This window comes from Plectrocnemia conspersa, unplaced genomic scaffold (assembly GCF_051122295.1).
Source record: "Plectrocnemia conspersa isolate PC_06_02 unplaced genomic scaffold, ASM5112229v1 ptg000001l, whole genome shotgun sequence".
Classification (NCBI taxonomy): Eukaryota; Metazoa; Arthropoda; class Insecta; order Trichoptera; family Polycentropodidae; genus Plectrocnemia; species Plectrocnemia conspersa.
In genome coordinates, this window is record NW_028277165.1 from 25,222,382 (window position 1) to 25,246,692 (window position 24,311).

Sequence of the window (24,311 nt, forward strand, 5' to 3'; positions counted from 1 at the left end):
GGTGGATAAACTGTCCATTAATCAGCGCTAATGGAAATGGTACAAACATTCGGACGAAAGCATGTCAGGGACTTAATCACTTATATGAGCTTGCCGGAATAACGTTATAGTTTATTGCCGTGCATTATGAGGTGCGGAAGTAAGAATGGCTCGCCATCAATTAGGGTTAAAATGAACTTTTCGATAACCTACATATACTATTGATTATATTCTGCTTTTACTGAGCTTCTTTGTGATTGTTCTTCAATTCTGCCGACACTCGAAAATTGTCTAATAAAACGATTGATGTAATTGAAGACAATTACGACAATTGCACTATTAATGATATCGATTTAATATAATTCCTAATTTTAAGCAACAAAACTTCTCTCATGCGAATAAGGATAATCGACGACTAAGAAATATTCGCAGAGTAATGTCAATATTCGAATATGATCTTATTAATTTAGTCATAATTAGGGTTCTTAATCGATAAATTCTTTAAATTTATAACGAGAAAAATTCCCCTTTAGTCTAAATTTTTACATTTCATTTATACTGTCTGTATATTTTATTTTATATGTTATTATTAACGCAATATTTTTAAATCATATTTAATTCATTGAAACGCCTTCAACAATAACGAGATATTTGTGATTAGAAGAAATTACAAATATCAAATAGAAATATTACTACAACAAAAAAGAGGACCTCCAAAATATTGTTTTGTCTGGGGGTTCCTCAGTGCATAATCCGCCACTGGTGTTGAAAGGGTTTTCTCTTGCTTAAAATTTATTTTGCGAGAGATTGGAAATAATTTAAATTAATATATATTTAATTTTTAATTATGAATAAATATACATAATGATACTGTATACTAAGCCGTGAATATACAAAATTGGCTTTGTTTACATATGTTTCGTCGAATAAATTATATTGTTATCATATATTATATAGTATGTATAGGTTTAAATATTATACCATAAATTAATTATTAAATATTATTATTTATATTATATTATTGTAGCAATTAATATAGTTTACTTATAAATATTAGAAGAAATAAAATGTTTTAAAATATGGTAGAAAATTATTTTTTGATACAAATAAATATAAATATATATATTTTTTTAATTGAACCGGAACGAAAAAATAACGATTCGATGCCCTGCTGGTAGCATTGTTGATGTAATAAGCCTTATTAAAAAAATAGGGAGCGCTGATAATAAGTACCTAAAACTTGTTATTAAATATAAAACTATTAAGTTTACGTTATAACTAAGGCATATATATACTTAATATCATGTTTTAAATGTGACCACAAACTAGAATTCAGATTTATTTATTGCATTTTCAATGAATAACTTTTACTTCTAAGAAATATTAAAATATTCTAACCTCGATCAGTATAATAATCAATGACGATAGAACATATTTTTAAGTCGATGATAATAACCCATACCTAGAATACCTTGAAATCGTATAACTGCGGTTGAAAATCACGAAAAAATATATTGACTCAACCAACAAAATGTGTTTCTCAGAAAGTCAGAAATAGCCAAAAACCAGTAAAAATAAAAATAAGAGATTTATACGAGACACACCGATCAACGTCCAATTACACGTCTCAAAGCCACACGTGGACACAAAAAGAACTGTGGCAGCTCCACTTTTTCCTTCAATCTCCAAGCATTAATCTCTCAGAATCCACTGTCTTCCTTCTATACGGATAAGATTTTTTTCATACTCTAATCGGATTTTCTTCGGAATGCTAAGCCCCCGTGGGATTGATTTTGTTTTAGTCCACGTACCGAGAGAGCTGTCACTCAAATGACCACTAGCGGTCCTAATCCTTGACACCTTTCCAAAACACTATGAATGTACCTGTGCATTTCTAGAATTGACAGATAAACGCGCCATTGTGGCGAGAGAATGCGTCGTTAAGGGGGCAAAAAAGACACTATTGTCCTATGGGACGAAAGTCGTAACAAGTGGAAATTGATTTGGCGACAAAAGTGACACGCGATGGGATCCGAGTCTTTTTTGCGATAAAAGAGTCCGATCCCAATGCGGGAAGATTGTGCAACAAAATTATACCAGCAGAATTCACATATGCGGGCCATGGACCGCAATAATATTTATCGTTATTTTACAGGTGAGTCGGCGAATGCGCATTATAGCGGACGAAGCGCTTCGCAATTTTCATCGCTGAAAAGTTTTCGTACAATGGGCGGGATAATTATGTCTGGGATTTAGCGAACCGTTAGGAAATTACACGGTAGAGAAATGGCAGTTCATCTCGTCAGGGTGCAATGGTGCAGAATGCAATTGCATTAGGACGATTCGCGCGAACGGAGCGCGACGTATTTCCCCGGTGTAAATTATTGCGACCTGGCAACACCCTCGAGACTTGAATATGTCGCCATAATTGTTCGGGGTGAGATATTTGCATGCGCTTTTTCAGAGGGAAGATTTTTCGCCGTGTCGAGATTAAATCATTCCAATTTCATAGAGATGTAACATTATTATGTAAATACATACATCTACCAGTGACGGTACATCATTTAAAAAAAAATATCAAATTAAAATAAATAAACATTCGATTACAAGCGGTGACACCTGGATTTAAATAGTGGAATTATTTATACACATTTGTTAATTTGTTAGTATACACCTCAGAGTGAGTTAATTTTACGTATAAATCCAAAATAATATCTGTTGTTATTTATTTATTTTATATTGCATTTATAGTAAATTATAAAAAAAATCAATGATCCTTAACGTTTTATTGTTTTAATATATGTTACTACTTTTTTTGTATCAGAATGATTTAATAATTTATAATAACATTTTTTTTATTATTCCATTTCGTTATAGTTTTTTATATATTATTTGGCTCATGTAAAAAATTATATCAATTCAGAGGTTCTCAATATTTTATATAAATTGTTTCATACTTTTTAATTTATTTTCAATAAAAGTCATTAACATCAATCAAATTAAAATATATAAATATAATGTAAATATATAACTATCTGAATAATAAATATAAATATTTAACTTTCTAAAGTAAAAGCGAAAGATCGACCACCGTACATGTACGGCGATACCGCTCAAAGGGTTCAAGGGTTAAAACATGTATTCAACAATTTTCACATTTGACCGGATATTTTGTCCGTTTTATCAAGGATTTACTGTATTCGAATATTGTGAAAAAAATAAAGGGGGTGGGGCGCGATATAGCATTTATGCCCCCCAGGCAAAAATTACTTTTGCTACGCGAGCAAGCGACCTTGCCCTAGCGGTCGGGAGCAGATTCGTCGCAGCAATATGTATGTTGCATATTTTTTTTTCAAGCTCTGACATTTAAGAATGTATATAAATTTAACTACCACATTAAATCTATACAACAGCAATTTAAAATTGACAACCAGTATATCACTGTTATTCTTATATATTGTTTTTTATTTATTAATATAGAACTTAAAACATATACGTTTTTAAATATTTTTTTAATACATACATATATAATAGTACATATCCTATATTACGAAAACGGAAAGGTTTGAAATTAGCCACATTATATATTACAAACGTGCAAGATTGAATACATTCTAGTTTCATAATCACACACACACCACATGTCTATAAATATTAAACAAAAAAATAGCACAATGTGTTTCTGTGGTTTTTTTTAACATTGCGACATCGTATGTAAATAAATATTGTGTTTCGGACGCGGAAACAGATACGAAAATATTACGAAAAAAAATAATGTTTTGATGGAACGTGTGAAAGAAACGTGTGCTTAAATGTACACATGTATAAATATTTTGTGTGCTTTGCCATAATCATTTTTAGCATATGCAAATTGGTCTATTTCGGCTGTCATGTTGCATACGATATTTATATGTAAATAACGTAAGGTATTATAATTCATGTGGATTTTGTAGTCGGAGAATGAAATAAATTAAATAAGAAATACACACACACATTCATAAAAAGAACAATAAAGAATAGAAAAAGAAGTAATGAAAAACGGTGCCTGTAATAAATAATTTAAATTTTATAACGCTCCCGCAGCGCGAGCTAACGATTTGAGATGAAAAACTGCTCTTATAAAATGTTTAAGGAGGAGCAGCAGATGGAAGAGGTTGCCATAAAAATCTTTTCGTGGTTATTTTTTAGACTCTTAATTCGAAGTTATAGAAACAATAAAGTTGATCGTTTGATCGCTCTTCTTATTGATTTTTATTTTGGGTAAACTTATAATCATATAGTTTACCTTTTTGAATAATACAATAATACTTTTTGAAATACAGTTAAGAACATTGAACTGATTTCAGCTGCAAGATTTTTTTTCAATATTGTTTTTGAAAATTTTAAATGAATTAATAAAACAATTTTGTTTAAATAAAATTAAAAAAAAGTATTTTAACTATTGAATCTCTATTGCGAAAAATTGTAATAAAGTTAAATCCCAGCGAAATTATTAATATATAATAGTTAAATAAAGCCATAAAAAATATTTTTGTAGTAAGTTTTATATCAAAAGATTTCCTCTTTTCTAATTAAAAATTCATAATTTTATTCTATAGTGTGGAAATAAAAATATACAGCGAGCTATATTATTTTTGTGGCAAACAAATTACACATTTAAATATAGTAATCATATATTTGATTAAGTTGTACTATTTTATATCGTCACAGAAATTAGGTTAAGCGAATCATTTTTATCGGCCATCGAATGACATTCATTTCAAATATCTCAGTTGGAATCTAAGACCCTGATGACAATGACGTTATCATCATGCCGCTCAATTGATGCTTTTGAATGGAAAGAATCTTAGGAAGCTCATTCTACAAAAATGGAATTGACAAACTTATAAAACGTTGGGAAATTATTGTAGAGAACTTTCAACTTAAATGTCGCTACTGTTCATCGTTTGAATGGAGCTGTTATGACAGAATGTTTGATACATTTTCATAGTGAAATTATATTTTTATAGTGAAAATATAGTTTCATAAAAAATACACATTCACTGTAACTTAAATAAAATGTAGCTAACACTAGCTGTAAATAAGCTTTTTAAATAATACACTTATATGATATGTATGTGTGCTTTCAAATTATAATAAAATCGTCTGATCAATCTACCATAACAAAGAAGATTGTACAAATAAATGTAATTATGCCCATTGATCGTCGTTATCCACCACAACAATGTTTCAGTCAATCACCTCATGATTACCCCAACAACCATCGGAAACAATGAGCCATGCCAACAATTCAAAACAATCGACCGAGCAAACATGGCAATCTCGATGTGGCACACGATACGCTATTATTATTCGATTGATCCAATTATACAGTACGTATAGATTGGATCGATCGTAAAAAAATTAACGATGTTTGTTGTTGGCGTGGAGACAATGTGCTTTCATTCCGTGGAGCGGGGTGGTTTGTAGAAGAGTTCATTTGTTACGACCGCTTGACAGTGATTAGGGTTGACACTTTTGAACGGATGCCTATTTTTTTGACTTGACTGTGCTAAATTACAGTTTGCGATCGAGAACGACTGGTGACGACGGAGAGAAATGGGAAGTACTTGTAAAAGTTGTGCTAGATTGCGTTGTGTATTAATCCACTCTCGGACTTAATCGAGCTTTCATTGTGATGCGAAAGCTACGGATTTTAAGTTGCTTGCATTTAATTAAGAATCCGAGAAACGATAAATTTACTTAATTACAAGATCTTAACGATGCTGAATATATATTTATTTAAAGTCTCGAGTCAAAGCTCAAACGTAAGAGGTGCATATTTTAACAGATAAGCTAAAGTAATGAAAAGTCTAAGGATTTCGCCAAGCATAAGATGAAATGAAAAATATAATTTTAAATATTAATGTGTGCAATAAATATCAGTCATTCCGATTTCAGTGATCCCTTTCATTCTCAGGTGACAATGAACTGTATTAAATGTAATCGAATGAAATGTTCAATACATATACATATATAAAAAACCTTTACGTTCTATGGTTGAGATTGAACACATTTAAAAACACTCGTTTTAATTAGAAAATCTGCACAAGAATAGCGGTGTCGTACAATACAGCCGTACCACGAGAGCACTTTTACACGTAGCTCTGCTATAACAGGAGTGTGCACGGTTTTGCACTCCAAAATGGTAATTCATTCAGATTAGCCGTATACACGATTTTCAATTAGCTGCAAATCGTCTGGCGTTCGCTATTAATCCGCGTTTAAATATTCACCAGCCAGGGGTCCGATAGCAATTTGTCCCCGGAAATAAGGGTTGAAGTAGTGCGCTAGGCGAGATAAGAATTATATAAACATGTATTGTTCGGAGTTTGTTTGCATCCAGCGAGTTATGCATACGATAATATGACTAATGTGTAATTTGAGACGAGATGCTGCACGAAATACACGGTGGTTTAACTATGGTGCAGCACGAACTATTTGTGTTCGATTCTCGTGCTCGAGATCATGAAGACGAGCGGACCGATGACAAGTTGATTGACGTTCGTCACGAAGTGAAATTGTGGAAGAGAACATTATGGATCGGTCGTAAAAAAACAATACTGAAGTGAACTAATATACAAATAAATAATAATATAAGTAATTGATTTCACTAAATCGAGGCATTAACAGACATCATTCCAAATTATAATTATAATGAAACCTATGGGTATAATTAAAATTCAAGTTGAATCTAATATTTCACAAGCTTTCATTTTTCAACTTTCATCGATATTAATAGTCATTTTCAATTACAAAAAAGTACATTTATGGCAAGAACTTGTTAACCATGAAGTTTACTTTGATAGAAGGGTGCAATTAACATAGTCCATTGGAAATTATAATTTAGTTTCTTCAAAAATGATTGCTTTATAATGAAATCAAAGTTATGAAACATATCTTATGGGATAATCGATTATATCAGGGATTTTTCAAAAGTTAGTGCGCCTGACAAAAAATCACCGAAGACTAGCAAGAACAAGAGTCACTCTTTATTGATATATATTATGATCGGTTTATTTAGGTGTTCGTTATTAATCCTTTCAACGCCAAGCGCATGATATGATGCGCAACTAAATCTACTGTACAACGCCAAGCGCATGATATGATGCGCTCGTTAAAACCTTCGTTTTTTAAAGAAACGGAAAGGTAAAAGTTGGCAATATATGTTTTAAAAATCAGTTTGAGTTCCTAGTAAACGATTTCAGTGATTTTATTTATAGAATTTGCGATGAAACAGTGGTATATATAATTATAAAGTCACGCCTTAATTTTAGTCGTTTGTATTTCGCGCGCGGTTTCGATCGTGCTTCTTTAGGCCACTTTTAGGGTTAGCACAAACGCATCGCGGAAATTCGTTTTTTTATACTTTAATTTATGAATCGAAATTAAATTATGTCATCAATATTTCGATGATAATTGTGATTTGTAAATACTTGTGAATATATTTATACGTTCTTTCGACTGTTTTAATATTGTCAACTGTTTTTGTGATTGGTTTTTATTGTTTGTAATAATAAAATAATAATAATAATAATAATTATTATTAAATACTTATTAATAAATATAAATGATATATAATTAATAAAATATCAATATTAACTCTTAGTAAATATTAAATAATAATAATAATAACAAAAACGATTCCTTGTCGTAGAATCATTTTATTTTACTTGTTCTATTATTTTATAATTTATTTGTAATGTGTTCATTTATTTACATTAAATTAATACCATCGTGACCTAACAGGTTACCACAATGCGTCACGATGGTCGAAAAGTTTATTATTTATTGTATATATATGTGTGTGTAATATATATTACATATTCCGCCTGGAGTGTAGATATGTTGCACTCTTGCCGGTCCCAAGCCCGGATAAAGGAGGAGGGTTTGTATCATGGAGCAAACCAACCAACGTGGATAAATCCAAATAGTTATGAAAAAATCACAAAGAATTAATAAATCCGCCCCAATTCATAATGACCTAGACCATGGTTTCCCAAACTATGTTCCGCGGAACACTAGTGTTCCGCAAATCCAAAATATGTGTTCCATGGAGCCTAAATAGATATTTCCCAAAAATTTGGAGTAAATTAAAAGAATGAACATATTCTACTTCATAATGAAGGCGAAGATTTTAGTACCTAGAAGTTGGGTACAGCAAAATAAGCTAAGTGTTCCGCCAAAATTTTCGGATTTGCGAAGTGTTCCGTCGCTCAAAAAGTTTGGGAAACCCTTACCTAGACGATCGAAATCTAGATAAACGATTGGACTTCAGTTTTGGAAGCTGAAATGTGCAATATTACAACCAGGAAAAATGCAAACAATAGCGGAAGAAATACTAAAACTCAAGATATATCTAGAAGCCCTACAAGAAATTAGGTGGAAAGGCCAAAACCGATCACCGGTTGTAGTGCCGTGGAAGAAGAAGAAGAATATGTATATATTATAAATTATACATATAATTATATATAGTTAAATGTAACATCGTATCTTGCTATCAAGTTTTATTATTTATTATTTTTATATATAAAGAAATATGACAACCTTCAAGAACAACCAATTGCAAACACCATTGATCAAAAACAAACGGTTTGGTTATTAGGGTTATTTTTGTGTACGATATATGTGATTTTGTATGCATCAAAGAAATCTTGTCGATTTGTAAATTTTTATAACAGGATGTAGGTCAGACGAAGAAAAAATGCGTTGCAGATTTATATATTAAAATTGTCTCAGTGTGAGCATGACCCTGCTTGTCGTTCGCTTGTATAGTGCCGCGCGCGTGCATGTGTGTGTAGGTGTGTGTACGCGAGCCAACACGCGGACCGACCAATAGATTTAGTTTTGTTCACTTTATATTTCCAACAATACGACTAAAAATGTTTGTTTATTGATATAATTAGAATGTTTAAATCATGTTAATCATACATATATAATTTTAAAATATAAAATTGAGTATTTTGGCTGTAATGATGTGTTAAACAGAGTAAGTAGCCAAAAAATTATATCGCTAAAAACGCATGGCGTACAGCGAGTAATTAAGAATTTACCGGTCGGCGGTCTAAGGGTTAAGGATATACGTTCTATAACAGAGCTATCTTTATGTAGTACCAGGCGCCATTCTAAATATAACTAACAATTTTAACGAAACACGCATGCGACGTCCGAGCAACGGAGGTGTGCGCTTACACACACTCAGCAATGCTTTTATAAACGTCACCCGACCACGTCAGAATAAATCAGATTATTGAATTAAAATAATAGTAAGATATCCTACATTAATTTGCATCAGTTCATTCATCGTTTTATTTTTTTGCGTATATTTAGACCTGCTTTCAGAATTGTGGGCGAAAATAATTCTTGCCAAAAAATGGACAATGATATGCAATTTACACTTATGTATATGTTAAAGTGAATGTGTATTACATGAGAACATATATTTTCACTAATATTTCAGTAAAATCATTTCGAAAAACATTTTCACCGGTAGATATATATTTCTACTAGTGAAAATATAATTTATCTGACAGGTGCTAGTGAAGTTATACAGGCGGCTTTCGACTTTCGAACGTTCGACTTTCGCACAATTCGCTATTTCGCACATTTAAAAAGAAAATTTTTAATTTAAATTTAAAAAAAATATATATAAGCATTGGTGAGAAACGGAAAAACTTCAGTGTTGATACGAACAAAAAGAAATCAAGGACTCATAAACTTCACACCATTCGAGACAAAGATGGAAATTATTAGACGTTCTGATAGCGGTGAATCTTTTGCTTCAATCGGACACAAACAGATCTACGATATGTTCAATTTTGCAAAATAAAAATATAATTAAAGAATACGTTCAAAATTGTGGAAATTAAAGATATATTTCCAAAAAAACACGGATGAAATGGAAAAATCTTTGTCATCATGGATCGATGACCAACATCAAAAAGATGTCCCTCTGAGTATTTCAATTATTCAAGCAAAAGCTCTTAGTTTGCGCAAATATTGGAAGGATAGATTAAAAAAAAAATTTAACACGGTTTTTCAAGCAAGTAACGGTTGGTTTTACAATTTTAAAATGTGGTATTCTTTTCATAATATTAAATTTACTGGAGAATCGGCTGATGCGGATAAAGATTCTGCTAAAGAATTTATTGCCTAATTATCCAAAATTATTGAAGATGGAGAATATTCTTCTAGCCAAATATTTAATGTAGATGAAACAGGTTTATTTTGGAAAACTCTTTAACAATGAAAAATATGAATGAAGCCTACACGCATCTTGACAATTTTTTAAATATTATGGAAGATTGTGATCCCAATGGAGAACGCATATCTCAAGTGCGTAGGGCGATCAATAAAGACATAGCATGATATAAAATACTATATGAAGAAAAGAAAAAGAACAGTGGAAAACAGTTAACTCTTGATAACTTTTCAAAGAAAACACCCACAAACTTCACTTAAACATGTCTCTTAAACGCCGCTTAAACATTTTATATTTACTTGATAAATAAATATTTTAAAATACATACAATTTCAATTTTTTTTACTTCCCTCTACTTTCGAAAATTTAACATTCGCACACATTTTCAGGAACCAATTATGTACGAAAGTCGAGGGCCGCCTGTATGTTGAAAAAAATCAAAATCTTGGGTTGTAACAAGAGTTTATAAGTACATTTCCTCCATTTACATTTCGACTACTTTCATGAAAATTTGGAAACAGTAAGCGAGGAGCAAGGTGAAAGATTTCACCTGGGCATAATGATAATGAAAATGCAATACCAAATAAGATGGAGGGTGAACATGATCGCGCTTTATTACTAGATATTGAAAAGGGATGATCCTCAGCATGTTTACAAAAGGAAAAGGAGAACACGTTGCTATAAGAACTAGTATTTTTTTTGTATCTATTGGAAACTTTCTTAGTGATTTTAGCTTTAATATTTGTGTATTTATGTTATTTATTAAGTGGTAACATTAAACCACAAATATCTGTAATTTTTAGAATCAGCACTAAAAATTTAATAAAAAGCATTTAACAAAACTAAAACATTTTTTTACAAGGTTGTGTTATTTAACATAAATTATAAAATAGCATTAGTTGTTTACACATATAAAAAGATAATTTCTGAACTTTGGTTTATAAAATAACATTCCCACAGATTGTCGCCATCATAAGACACTTCTAAGAACTTTGTCAGATAAGATCATGCATTATTTATTCTTTCGACTTTTGAACACCGTATAAAAAACAGGCGATATATGCGACCAAATTTGTCCAAATTGAGCAAACTTTTTCAAACCACACAAAAAGGAAACGAATTATCATATGTAAACTCGTAGATACGGCCGCGTCGAGGGTCGATAAGTGGTTACTTTGGTTGTCCCACGACGTCAAAAAATATCTGTTTAGTGTCGCTTCGAGTGGGGCTGATTTTTCGAAACCTAAGCAAATATGCGTCTTGTGTAGATTCGTATCTGTCTTGGGACGGTAAGTGGATGGATGGATGCATGATAAACTGCGGTTATCTCTGCGTCGAGTCGGACCGAAATGATTTCCGTATCGTGTTTCGCCAGCGCCAAGGGTTGGTTTGGTTGGTGCTGCTCTAGGTGGGTGATTTATGACGACATCCAACCCGGCCTGTTGCTCCACCGATAAGGATATTTCAATTTCGGGCGATAAATCAGACGGCCTTATCTCCTTCGCGGGCCATAGGATCTTGTGAGATTGAAACTCTCGAGTTTTAGTAGGCCGTGGAAAAATTTACGACTAAACTTTCGAGACGCACTCGTATCTCTAAATGCACGGTAGAATTATGACGTTGAGCCTAAACCCCATTTTTTTGATACATTTATCATCCAGATTTATGTGTATTTTACAGTCAAGTTAAATTTTCAATAGTGTAAATATAATTTCACTAACTGTTTCAGTGAATATATTTTCACTGGTAATACACATTTAATGTAACATAAAACTGTTTTTGAGAGTTTATTGAACTCAATTTTTAAACAAACTGTACACGAATAAAATGTATCAATTCAAAAACAAAGGTCGCTCGATTACGTGACGTTGAGACATTTCGCCCAATTCGTTTCGTTACAAAAAAGTGCGTATCAGACACGCGACCGCCGTTCAATTGGACCTCGAGAATTTCATTACGACCGAAAGGGTCCAAAACATCAAAATCGGGGCAGTGGACCGATCGAATGGAAACAAAAGCGAATGTGACACGCGGTGGCATTCTTTGAATGGCAAGCAAGTTTCATTGGGCAGAGCCGAATTGGGTATTCAGCGTTGAGCAAAAGTGGCACACATTACTCATAAAAAATAATACAATATCACTGAAAAATAGTATAAAAAATAATTTATGTATTTTTCCCCTTCCCTAATTTAAAATAGATGCATATTCTGGTACACTATCGATAATTGTAAATCGGTTAATCGCATAAATGCAGGAAGAAATTGTTGTATTGGTTGATAGGTATATATAATCTGTCGCCATTTACCAGTAGAAACGAATAACGATGATAGATAAAGGCGACCTGTCCCTATCACCGCGTACGTAGCACACTACCTCCTTAAGTTTATGGAATTGGCGGCCGGTTATAATGCTGTCGTTTAGGGAACATTATTATTAGACTAGATGTTGTGGTGATTTGTCCATATCAACACAGTTTGTGAATTAACAAAAATATATATCTGAAGCATTATAAAAAAAAAATAAAATACTCGGCAATTCGACCCTGTTCTTAACTCGTTTCAGGTGCTGAACGGGACTTTAGTATGTACAATTAATTTACACAGACAAAAAAGAGCACAAAAATAAATGATGTACCACTGATACGAGCGTTTGCAATTTGAGTCATCGTGACCAGTATTTTGGTATTCTCGGCACGCTGACTAACATGAATGTGACAGATGCAAGAAATACTGTTTTCGAGTGGTATGCCAATTTTTTTCTCGCAACTTTTACGACCTGGCGGCCTGTTGTATCTATATTACACGTAGATAATCTTTCATTTGAATCATATATTAATTGGGAAGAATCAAAAAATCTTTATAATTTAATCTTATTTATAAATAGGGTACTCTATTTTATCCAAGACATTTTGTATAACCCACATCCCACAATAGTAAACGCTCCACTGAATCGACGCAAAAATTTTCCCATGGTGCGATTTTTCACACCGATGATGTGTGCTTAGAAACTGAGACGCGCGTCGCATACTTATCCGACAGATAAATGGATAGCACCATTCATTTAACGGGCATTTCAAAAGCGCATCCCAAACATAATTAGCGAAATCCGCTATCTCAATCGAGACCCACAGACCTCGTTTTGGACCGGTATACGGAGAGCAAGGATTCAGGAGGACTCAAACAGAACGCCGCTTCGGGATAAACGCGCCGCTTTGTGTCCAGCTCCTGTCCCGGCTCGTCCTTTGTTTTGTCCTTCTGGGCTAAATTACAGACGGGGCCTCCTCTTTTGTCCCGGTTTAGCAGCATCATCAGGTGGATTCGTGCGGTCTGCTCGCACCTGGTTCTATTCACCAATGTATTATATATAACGGTTCTCCGAATAGGCAGATATTGTACGCCGGAGATGTTTTTTTTCGAGATTGCGTTCAGAAATATGCCATTATTTATTTGCGCCGAACTAAATATAGGCTCTCCGCGGCCGCGTAACGTAAATAAAAAGCGTATAAACAGTGGCAAATGTTAATAATTGATTCTATTTTCGTGTATGTTTGGGGGAAAAGATAACGACTCAATTCATCACAACATACGCACAAATAGGCGCCATTTGCCAAGTAAAATAAATAAATACGACTATCCATATGGCCACACGTTCTAGATTCATTGACTCCGCGTCGGGAAGTTTCATTCGTAAGAATGGCACAAATGTAACTCCAAAAATATTTTATTTTAACCCTTTAAACGCCATCAACTTTTTAGTGAGTCATTTGTATCTTAATAAAAATAAATATAAAATATTTAATATACCGATAAATTAAGTTAGTACAATAATCTTTAACAATTATTTTTTTTGTACATACACACATACAATAACCAATAATGATTTGAACAAATTTGATATACACTAAAATCGGATATGTATCGGCGTTTTTTTGTGCGGATTATTGAATTGACTGAAATAAAATATTTTCGTCTTGAGACAAAAATGCAAGAATATAATACGAGTTTTACAAAAATTTGCGACGCACACCTGTTTTTGAGATAAGCGTTAAATGATAATAAAGTGTATGCCTTTCCAACATTTTGTTTCATTCAAGGAACGAATTCTGCGTATTTCGGCCATAGTAGACACACCGATAAACATTCTATTTACAATTTTTTTCGACGGAGTAAAAGCATTTTTTTTAAGAAGAGTCGTCTATTATACAAATAGTTTCATTCTAAGATTCTTTCAAATATCATGCGAAATAGTATAAACGAATATTTAGTTAATTAAGTTGAAAATTTGACGACTGATTTGAATATTCGATTGAGAACCCTACTTAATAGTATATTAAAAGGGTTGTAACCAAGCATTAATCGTGTATTAGATAGTCTCACTATTTCAGCATTAGGCTGTTATATTCATAGAAACATAAAATAATAACATAGAGTTCGAAAGTCTTCGGTTCAATAATGTGATAATTTGTAAGTCAATAGGTTCATGGTTTGTGGAAATAATATGTTTACCAACATCACACACTCGCATTATGACCACACTCATAAATCCAACAAACCACCGATGATAATATAACACAATTGACGACACGACCGGGAAACACACGGGAGAAGGGTCGAAAAGGGCCGTATAAATCCCATCTGTACCCTGCGTGTAACCAGAGAACTTAATTGGTTTCGAATCCCTTGCCAATGTCGATATCTATCGTAAAACTTATACAGGACCTTTGAACGGATCGCATGCCAGATTAAATTTACAAAAATGGTTTAGTTGCCTATTAATTATATCCATTATAGATCATAAGCGCTTATCAAATCGTTTTATAGTGATTCACGCGTATTCGGGTCACATAGTTTTGGGTTCTCGAGTTAAGTGTAAAGTTTCTAGATATCAACGCGAGCGACACGACCGTCGCTTCTCCATAATAAATTACCTAAGGGTGGTTTTTGAGGGGGTGGGTCGAGAGAAATTATGCGGGGAATAATCACCCCAGAAACTGTTCCTTCCGCTTGCGACGCTAAGCGCCTCCAGATGATGCAAAAACGTGCCATTATATTATATCAGTAGTAGTAGGAGAGAGGCAAAAGTTTCGGGATGAATTTGTAATTTAGTTCATTAAGCGCGCGTTGGGAAGTTTCTGGAATGAAAACAATTATTGCAGTGACTGAGAATTTTCGTAAAATTGCGTGCAAATCGCTCGCAGAGTTATTATTCAACGCTGAAAAAAGAACGCCTACACAATTTTATTGCTTTTGACGTGAATTTTTGCCTTCTGAGAAGTGATAATTGTTTCTACGCCTTCCTATTGACCAAAATTCGGTTTGAATACACTGTAAACAATAAATTTTGAAATAAATAAATTTCTCATATAAATTTTATGAGTTTCGTGGCAGAGGAAAAGCTGCTTTAATTATATTTACAACAACTTATTATTTTATAAAAAAATCTTCAGTTAAATATGATTGTGTTTAAAATATCCATAAATTCAAGTTTGAAGTGTAATATCATAAACCTTATATTAATTGGATAATATACATAAAATATTAATATATTTAATGTCAAAAATTTTGCGAATTATGGTTTAAAAAACAATAATAAAAGGAAGATTCAATTTGTCTCAATGTTTAAAATCCCCAAAACTTTTAAATAAAATAATCAATTTGAACTAGTAGTAATTTTATATGATCTGTTTTTTTACGCAAAAATATAGATACAAGTATATGTAATTTCGTACAAGAGCAATACTTTTGTTAATTTGCTCCCACTCTATTTAAATATATTATATATTTACAACCTTCACTGATGCTGGTAGAAACTTTGGGGATCAATCGTCACCGAACCGAAAACATGTATGTCATAAAATATAAGCTTATTATCAAACATCATATTGACTAAGCGAATTATAAAAACAAAAAGAAAACGGCGCCATGATGAAATGACTAGATATAACAACCTGTGGAAGTTGCCGGAAATTAGCATCACAATAAATATGTTCATAATGCTTAGATGAATATTTTTTAGCTGTGCTTAATAATTATTAACTGTTAAAATACATATACATTTATAAATGTATGTATAATTTTCATGACATATTTATCATTCATATTTTCTACATACATATGTCATTACATGACATATGTTGATATTCTGCGTGACTTTAATGACTAGATGTGTGACTGTTAAAACACAAAATTTATATCTAAAAAATAATATAAATGAATTAAAGTGTGATTAAAAATTATACTACATATTAACCATAAAGAGAAATCTATATAAAAAATGAATTAATCAATAAATTATAATAATTCAAAAGGAACCTGAAATTGAACTTTAGTTATGTATTATATAGGAAATAATTGTTTTATCACTATTAGAATTAATTTTCATTCTATCCGACTTTAATACTATCATTATGTAGTTAGTTAAACGTTCATTACAGCCGGACGTTCTTAACAATCTATAAATACACAACTTTAGTGCATAACTTTTCTCATTAACGCACGTTGTATTAAATACACAAGTGGCAGCGAGTTAATAACTAAGATAGCGGATGTTCTAGTTAACTATTTTCTCGCTTATCTTGGAAGCGTGGGCATCAAGTTGAACTTTCATTATAGTATGTAAACTAAACATTCATCATGAAAACTTGACACATCATAAATAAGAACTAGTATTAAAATATCAGTAGAGCTAAGAGTGAGACGTTCAAAACAAGTTGATTACACGCTGTTTATTTTACCGACGAGGGAGGAAAATCCGCGCTGCAGCAGGAGAAAATTAACTAAATACAGATCCCAGCTTCCTCGTGGCAGTCACCCCATTAATTACGCCGCCTGGTTACTTTGCAGCGGCTTAGCGTCAGTCCACGAACAAGTCCCAAGGAAGAAGCCTCCAAATTACAGCCATTATTTTGCGACACATAAAAAAGTGTATATAATTTAATAAGAAAGAGTCTCGCGAGATAGCCGGAGGGTATTTTTTTTATTTTTTTATTACAAAAGAGCTTTTCGGCTACTGAAAAAAAGGGACAAAAGTTAAATATTGGGTTACGAGTCCGCGAACAAGCCCAGGTAAATAATGGCGAGGTTCCAAATACCGTCGTGGCTATTTGGAAGTTCAAAACGTCGCGACACGAAACCACAGCTTGTGTGTACCTTAAGAACCAAGTAAATACGATATTGGATTTCGGACTGTGGAAATCGGGTACAGCGTGCGCACAAAGTATCTGGTGTCTGAAGTAACTCAATCGTTTCGTAAAAGATCGAGTGTGCCACCAATGAAATTTACGGATGGACATCTTCAATATCTTAGATTCGATGTGAAGTTGAAATGAAACGAGGCGCATTCTTATATTATAATTGCGTTTAAAATAATCTGATATGACGTGGGATCCGGGGATATAATATTTTTAATATAATTAACGTCATTAGTGAAGGGGGGCAGCTGTGGGCATTTTCCACCCCTTTAAATTTAGCCAGAGATATACTATGAATTTTGATGAAATTAAAATATTAAAAAAATGACCACTGACTGGCTAACTTTAGCCCCTCCCTCCACTCTTTGAAAAGGCTGAAAGTACTTCACCAGAAATTCTCAGATTATCTTTCAAAGAAAATCTAAAAAAACAGTCTCGAATCTATCCCGAAAATATTTTTAAAATTATGTCATTTTAGTGAAATCATATCGGAATACATTTTCACCGATATACAATTTTTTTACCAGTGAAAACATCATTTATCTGGCATGTGCTAATAAACTGATATGATCTCAACTATTCCATACTTATTAATGTATACATTTATATACTTATCGTTATTTATTTACATGCGATATATAAATATTAAAATGAAGTTTAAATACATTTTTACCAGTAGATATTTCTAATAGCAAAAAAAATATAATTTAACTGATAGGCACTAGTGAAATTATATGCTGCTTTAAAATGTCTATGAAACTGAATTTGACAGTTGTGAAACGTATATTTGCTGTTCAAACCAAAATCTAACCTACACGAATTAACCAAACCTAACTTTCATTAGGTCAAGTCCAAAGTACAAACTAAGTCAACTTAACATTCAGGGGAAAATATGCGAAAGAAAAGTATAGACAGACGTCGCATCTCGCGTATATGCTCGCATATTATACTATTTTTTAATAATATGATAACTAGAGATATTTCTACGGCTATTCTTATGGATATTACTACAGATTTCTGATATGAGAGTATTGGTTAAAGTGTATTCAAACCGAATTTTGGTCAATAGGAGTGCGTAAAAACAATTATCACTTCTCAGAAGGCAAAAATTCACGCCAAAAGCAATGAAATCGTGTCGGCGCCGTCGCAGAGGGAACGCTCGGTGACGAGCGTTCCCACTGCGACGGCGACGGAACGATTTTATTGCTTTTGACGTGGATTTTTGACTTCTGAGTAGTGATAATTGTTTTTGCGCACTCCTATTTACTAAATTCGGTTTATATGCTTCATTTGATTCTCACTTATTTTAAGTATTAATATGAACCCTAGATTACCAAGCGTTTTCACTGCGACGGCACGATTTTATTGCTTTTGACGTGGATTTTAAACAGGGACGTCATTGGGAGGAGGGGGGGAGATAGGGGAATTTGCCCGCCCATAAATTTGATCAGAAAAATGCATTTAATAAAATATTATTATATACATTTTAATGAAATCAAAATAATAAATAAACGACTACTGACTGTGCAACTTTTGCCTCCACCTGGAAAAAGCTGAAACGGCGTCCCTGGTATATGCGTTTTAATAAAATATAGGAAATTAATAAGCAATTTCATGTGTCTGTCTTTTACTTAAAAAATAGAGATTTATTACAGTAATTTTTAATTCCCTCAGACAAGTTATTAGCTTATTTTATTTTCTCACAACCATGCACAACCAAAGTGTTGATTTGATGAAATACAAAAATATTTGCAAACTTTGAAATGACCAATAAAATATTTATTATTTCAATCGCGGAATGGATGTAGGTGTTTCATAAATATTGCTTTCTAAGAATGGTATACAGCGAGAGTTATGTTAAAAATCTGGTATGTGCGATTTATGGCACATTCGTTACAACTTTCGTGCGAATGTAAGCAGTAATCGTAAATATTATCAGGTGAAGCTCTTCACATATTACATACGTATAACGTGTATTATTATAATAATAAAACACGGTAAACATTCCACTGTAATAAAAGTGACTAAAATTACTAGCCGACGATATTCGATACGAGACGCTTGTTTCAAATTACAATATTTGGACATCTCTAGAGCCGTGACAGTGTTTGTTTTGTCACCGACAAGACAAATATACAAATTGTCATTCAATATGGACCACCATGTATAATCGTTTGAAAAATAAAAATAAACATTAATGTTGACTTGCCTCATTCTCGCGACGGGCTTTAGAGAAAAATTCAATTTTCGCAGAAGAAGCTACTGCCTTACCTGTAACAGAAAAAAACATACGTGAGTGATAAACGAACATCGAGAGACTTATGGCGTCGTTAAAAAGGTGGGCTATGGGCCTAACAAGCTAGCCATGATATCGAATCAACGATCGCAAAAAGTAAACCAGCGAAAAAAAACGAATGGAAGAGTTAAAAAGTAAATACTGGCATACTCTCAAAAGAGCGATGAATACAAAAAAATCTTTCGAGTTTCATAAACAATTTGAAATGCGATATAATCTCTCGCATGTCAGATATAAGCTGAATCATAATACGATAACTTTAGCATAACATACTTACGTAACGTGTTATTAAATATCAAATGACACCTTCATACCAACAAAAGTTCTGGAATGCTTTTGTTCATATATAAACTATGTACAGGATGCATTGTGTTTAAGCTGTTATTTCGCTGTACAATAATTTTGAGATGTTTATTTTAGATAGTTCAAACGTGACCAATAGGTATTCCATCGGGGTTAACGATGCGCCGTAACAAGGTAGTGTTGGCGGTTGTATCCCTATATCGAATCGACGATCGCAGGGGTCGCAAAAAGACGATTCGGAAGCCGATGTTAATTTATGCTGACAGGGCCCCGCCCAAGGCCGAAATTATAGGGTAAACGCATTCGGAGGCTTTGAAGCACGAACGGAAATAGCTTTCCACAGCTATAGCTATGCGAGGAAGGAGGGTTAGGTTAAGATATCCATGTTGTATGTTGCTATATCGGGGGTTTTCTTGAAATTCGATTTTGCGGAAGGGTTACGCAGTTACGTTTCCGTCCACTCCCTTGGGTATTACGCGAGTTTCATAGGTATAGATTATATTTTTAACCTCTATCGAATAAATCGTCACAAACGTGAACGGTCTCGGCGCATTTAACGAGACGCTTTTATGTGATCAAATAAATTTTGAGAAAATAAACTTAATTTATAGAACATTATTTAAATATTATTAAAAAAATAGATTTAATAAATTTAAGAAAAATCATTGTCACTATAGAACGATTCGAAGTCTGTTTTTAAAAAATACAACATTATTTTCAACATTTAGATTAATATTTTTTTAATTAATTTATGCATAATTTATAACTTATGTTTTTGATAATTTACATGAAATACTTTCAGTTTACATATGTAAATGTAAATCATAGATTTAAATATATTCTAGCTGTCGGTCCTTTACTATAGTGAAGTACCGCAGCTAGCGGGCGTGTGTTTGAACAACAAACATTTTTATTTAGAAAACAAAATGACTTTAGTATTATTTATACATTGTCGTAAAATGTGCTTTTCTGTTTTAGTTGGATAAGTATTATTTTTTCAATTGAAATCAAGCTCAGGTCGCATAGTTTCCTGTACTTGCGTACTTCGATAACAAATATTTACCCTATTCAGAGCATGAAAACTAGCAGTAAGCTCTTTTTTTTTAAGAAAAAAAATTATATTACGTATTTATTTTTCATTAAAAAAATCGGCACTCAATTTGCATATAGTAAAAACCCCCCCAATAACACGGTAAATTGGAGAAGTGCTATTTGAATGCCCATTACTTTATGTGTAAGCAAGTTAAAAGGATATCTCACCACACGCGGCTGATTCGTACGTACGTATTGTATGATTATATTCTAGTCCCCCAACTACACGCACCCAGATAGCACGTCCCCAATTTACCGTGTTATTGGGGTGTCTACTGTACATATACTGTCAACTATTTTATTGTATAACTCACTAAATTCAATATTTTCATCAATAACTGAATCATTTCTCAGCGAACTGCGGTCGTATTCATATTTTTACAGATACATAATAATTCCATAATACATCGCAACTGTTATCTTTTTCATATTTGATTTGTCAAAACGTCGTTATTTTTTTTACAGAAATATGTATAAAATATGTTTGTTAAATGTTGTATATATAATACACGAGTTAATCCAAAAAAAATTGAAGAAATTTGATTGTTTGAAAATCTTCCCAAAATTTCTAAAACCTCGTGCTTTTATTACAGTATTAAAATATTCTATAATTCACATTTTTTCAGATTGTCTCGAAAAAAGTCTGTATATTCACATCTGTATTGTTGTATTGTTGTACTGTAGTACTTAATCGAGATGTATAATTCCATCTTGTAGATGCTACAGAAAGTATTTACTAAATACCGGACGCTCTAATTTTTGGGTTTTAAATTCTATTTTTGATACGCTTTGATTTTTTCGAATATATAATACAATACATACTTACAAAAATATATTCACTGAAACAATTAAGATTAAATTATTTACAATAATTCGGCAATAAACTGTAAGTACCTGAATGATAACAAATCAAGATAAAAAAGTAGGATAGCTGTACTTATTGGGGAGTTATTCGAATGCTTTGGTTTTGCTAATCAATAAACATGGTAAAACATGCGAGCGGTACTCGGATAATTTTTTCGGTATTTTTATTACCAATCAATTAAAATAATAATGTTAATACCGGTATTGAAAATTCCGGTAATATTGCAATTTCTATTGCCCAATAACTTTCCGCACAAAAACAAAGTTCTTCCAGAATCTCCGGATTGTTTATTCCCTATTAGCAGCTTGAAGAAGAGCTTACATAAGCACACTCGTCGACGCAATTCATAAGAATCATAACCCAGTATTCCTTGTAGGAATTTTGTGTGAAGACTAACAAGCACAATAGAGACTGAAGATACTTTCAAGTATCTGAGAAATTTAATTTAAACTTTTTCTATTAAAGTGGGTTGCAGTATTCAACAACCAGAGAATCATTCCCTCTAGCTATTTAATTTATGCACATATATGCAAAACGATGCCCAACATTTTGGAGGCTATATTGCATATGTCAAGCTCATTGTTATCCATTTTATAATCAAATTTTAGTTTTTGTATACATAAAAAATATAAAATAAAAATCACATCAATTCATAGTTAACTACTAATTTCTCTTTGGATTACAAATATATAAGTAACGTTTTTTATGTATTGAGAATAGTGAATTAAATTTCTAAGCATATGGTTTTATAATGTAGTGGTTTTTCGTTGCATTTAAACCAAAATTTTATTTACTTCAATATATGTTTAGAGCAATTAGAGTACTTTTATAAATGCAAATTATTTTTTATCTGATTTCGATACCGAATCTAGGATCAAATTTAGGGTCTCATATACATACAATAGCAGTTTTCCACTGCCCTATTGTTGAATTAGTAGTATTTTATCTACCATCAAAATTCTCTAGCTTGAAAATATATGTGTGTGAGTTATAATAATATCTACTGTATTAAGTTAGTATTCTTTTTATACTCGTATTGCTCGAATATGAAAAATAAAAAAAAAATAAAACCAAATAGTAAAAAACATGTTAATTGCACTTTTTTATGGGATATGAATATAACATTTATGGCAATAATGTGTTAATATTACATAGTTAACATGCTCATGTCATAAACATTGTAAAAAAATTGCAACAGAAAAAAATATATGTTTATAATAAAACATATCATTAAAAAAATAAATTCTATAGTTGTAATTTTGTAACTACAGTTTTCTTCACTGCAAAATTCTAAAAATACGTACATTAAAAATAATATTTATTTAATTAATGAATATTTTTCTATAAATTATAAAAATATAGGACAATATGCAAAATGTCCAAATATCTCGAAACCATGTTTATGTTCGATAACATGCATCCTTTATATGATAATACAATTCGTGTTAAACGCGTCACTGATAATATACGTTTTTTAAGGTCAAAATGATATAGTTCGTGGTATATTTATTGAGGGGTTCATTGAATATATTGCGATATATATCATGTCTCATTTTATTTATGTGAAGTAGAGTGAGGGTGTTTTTATAACATAATACACCGTTTAATTGGAATTATTCACATAGTTTTCACGATGACAGGTGGTGTACTAATATCACAATAGAAATCGAATACCATTCATGGGAATGATACGATTGAACGTTTCGAATCAGACACGGTATTGCATTTATGTCAATAATAATTATGCCTAGACATACCCTTGAACGTAGGGGAGGATCTGGTAGTTGAGTTTTCAGGGGTGTTATCCTAAATTTACGACCCTTGCGACAATCGACGTTGAATTGTAACTATTTTTAGCATATAATTCGTAGAATTTGAAATATTCATCTTGATAGAAATATTCTCGACGCAGAAATTTTCCAGAATTCATCCGACGTGTGAAGGATACAAATTTCAAATATTAAGACACTGCGTGTTTTGTATATGAACGTAGATATAGTAATATATAATTAGATGGTTGAACACAAACGCAAACACAGAGTTAACAATAATAAAAAGCGCTTGTAAACATCATCCAAGCAATAAAGCTTTTAACGAGCGTTGGGTGAAAATGTCCGTGGTAATAAAATCAAAACCTGGCCACCATTTTTCGACACAATCGAACGGGAAGTTGAAAGTTTACAGACCAAAACTGAGCTTGTTCGACCGTATGAAACGCGTTTCCCACATTATGGAGTCGATAAAGTGAAACGGAAGTAATAACAGGATGTTAATTTCCGATTGGCGCCAGCCAGGAACTCCCCCAGAAAATTGCCGTAATCCAGAAAATTGGAGAGCAATTTGGCAG

General features: G+C 32.3%; 1 protein-coding gene and 1 long non-coding RNA gene across 2 annotated transcripts in view; one reads left to right on the plus strand and one right to left on the minus strand.

Annotated features, from left to right (window-relative positions):
* Nucleotides 1-24,311, minus strand: part of dnt (tyrosine-protein kinase Dnt) — a 134,115-nt gene that overhangs the window by 86,821 nt on the left and 22,983 nt on the right. The window lies entirely within an intron of this gene.
* Nucleotides 3,925-11,287, plus strand: LOC148239377 (uncharacterized). The gene is made up of 2 exons (XR_015810912.1): nt 3,925-7,048; nt 9,088-11,287. It is a non-coding gene; the product is annotated as an uncharacterized LOC148239377 (long non-coding RNA).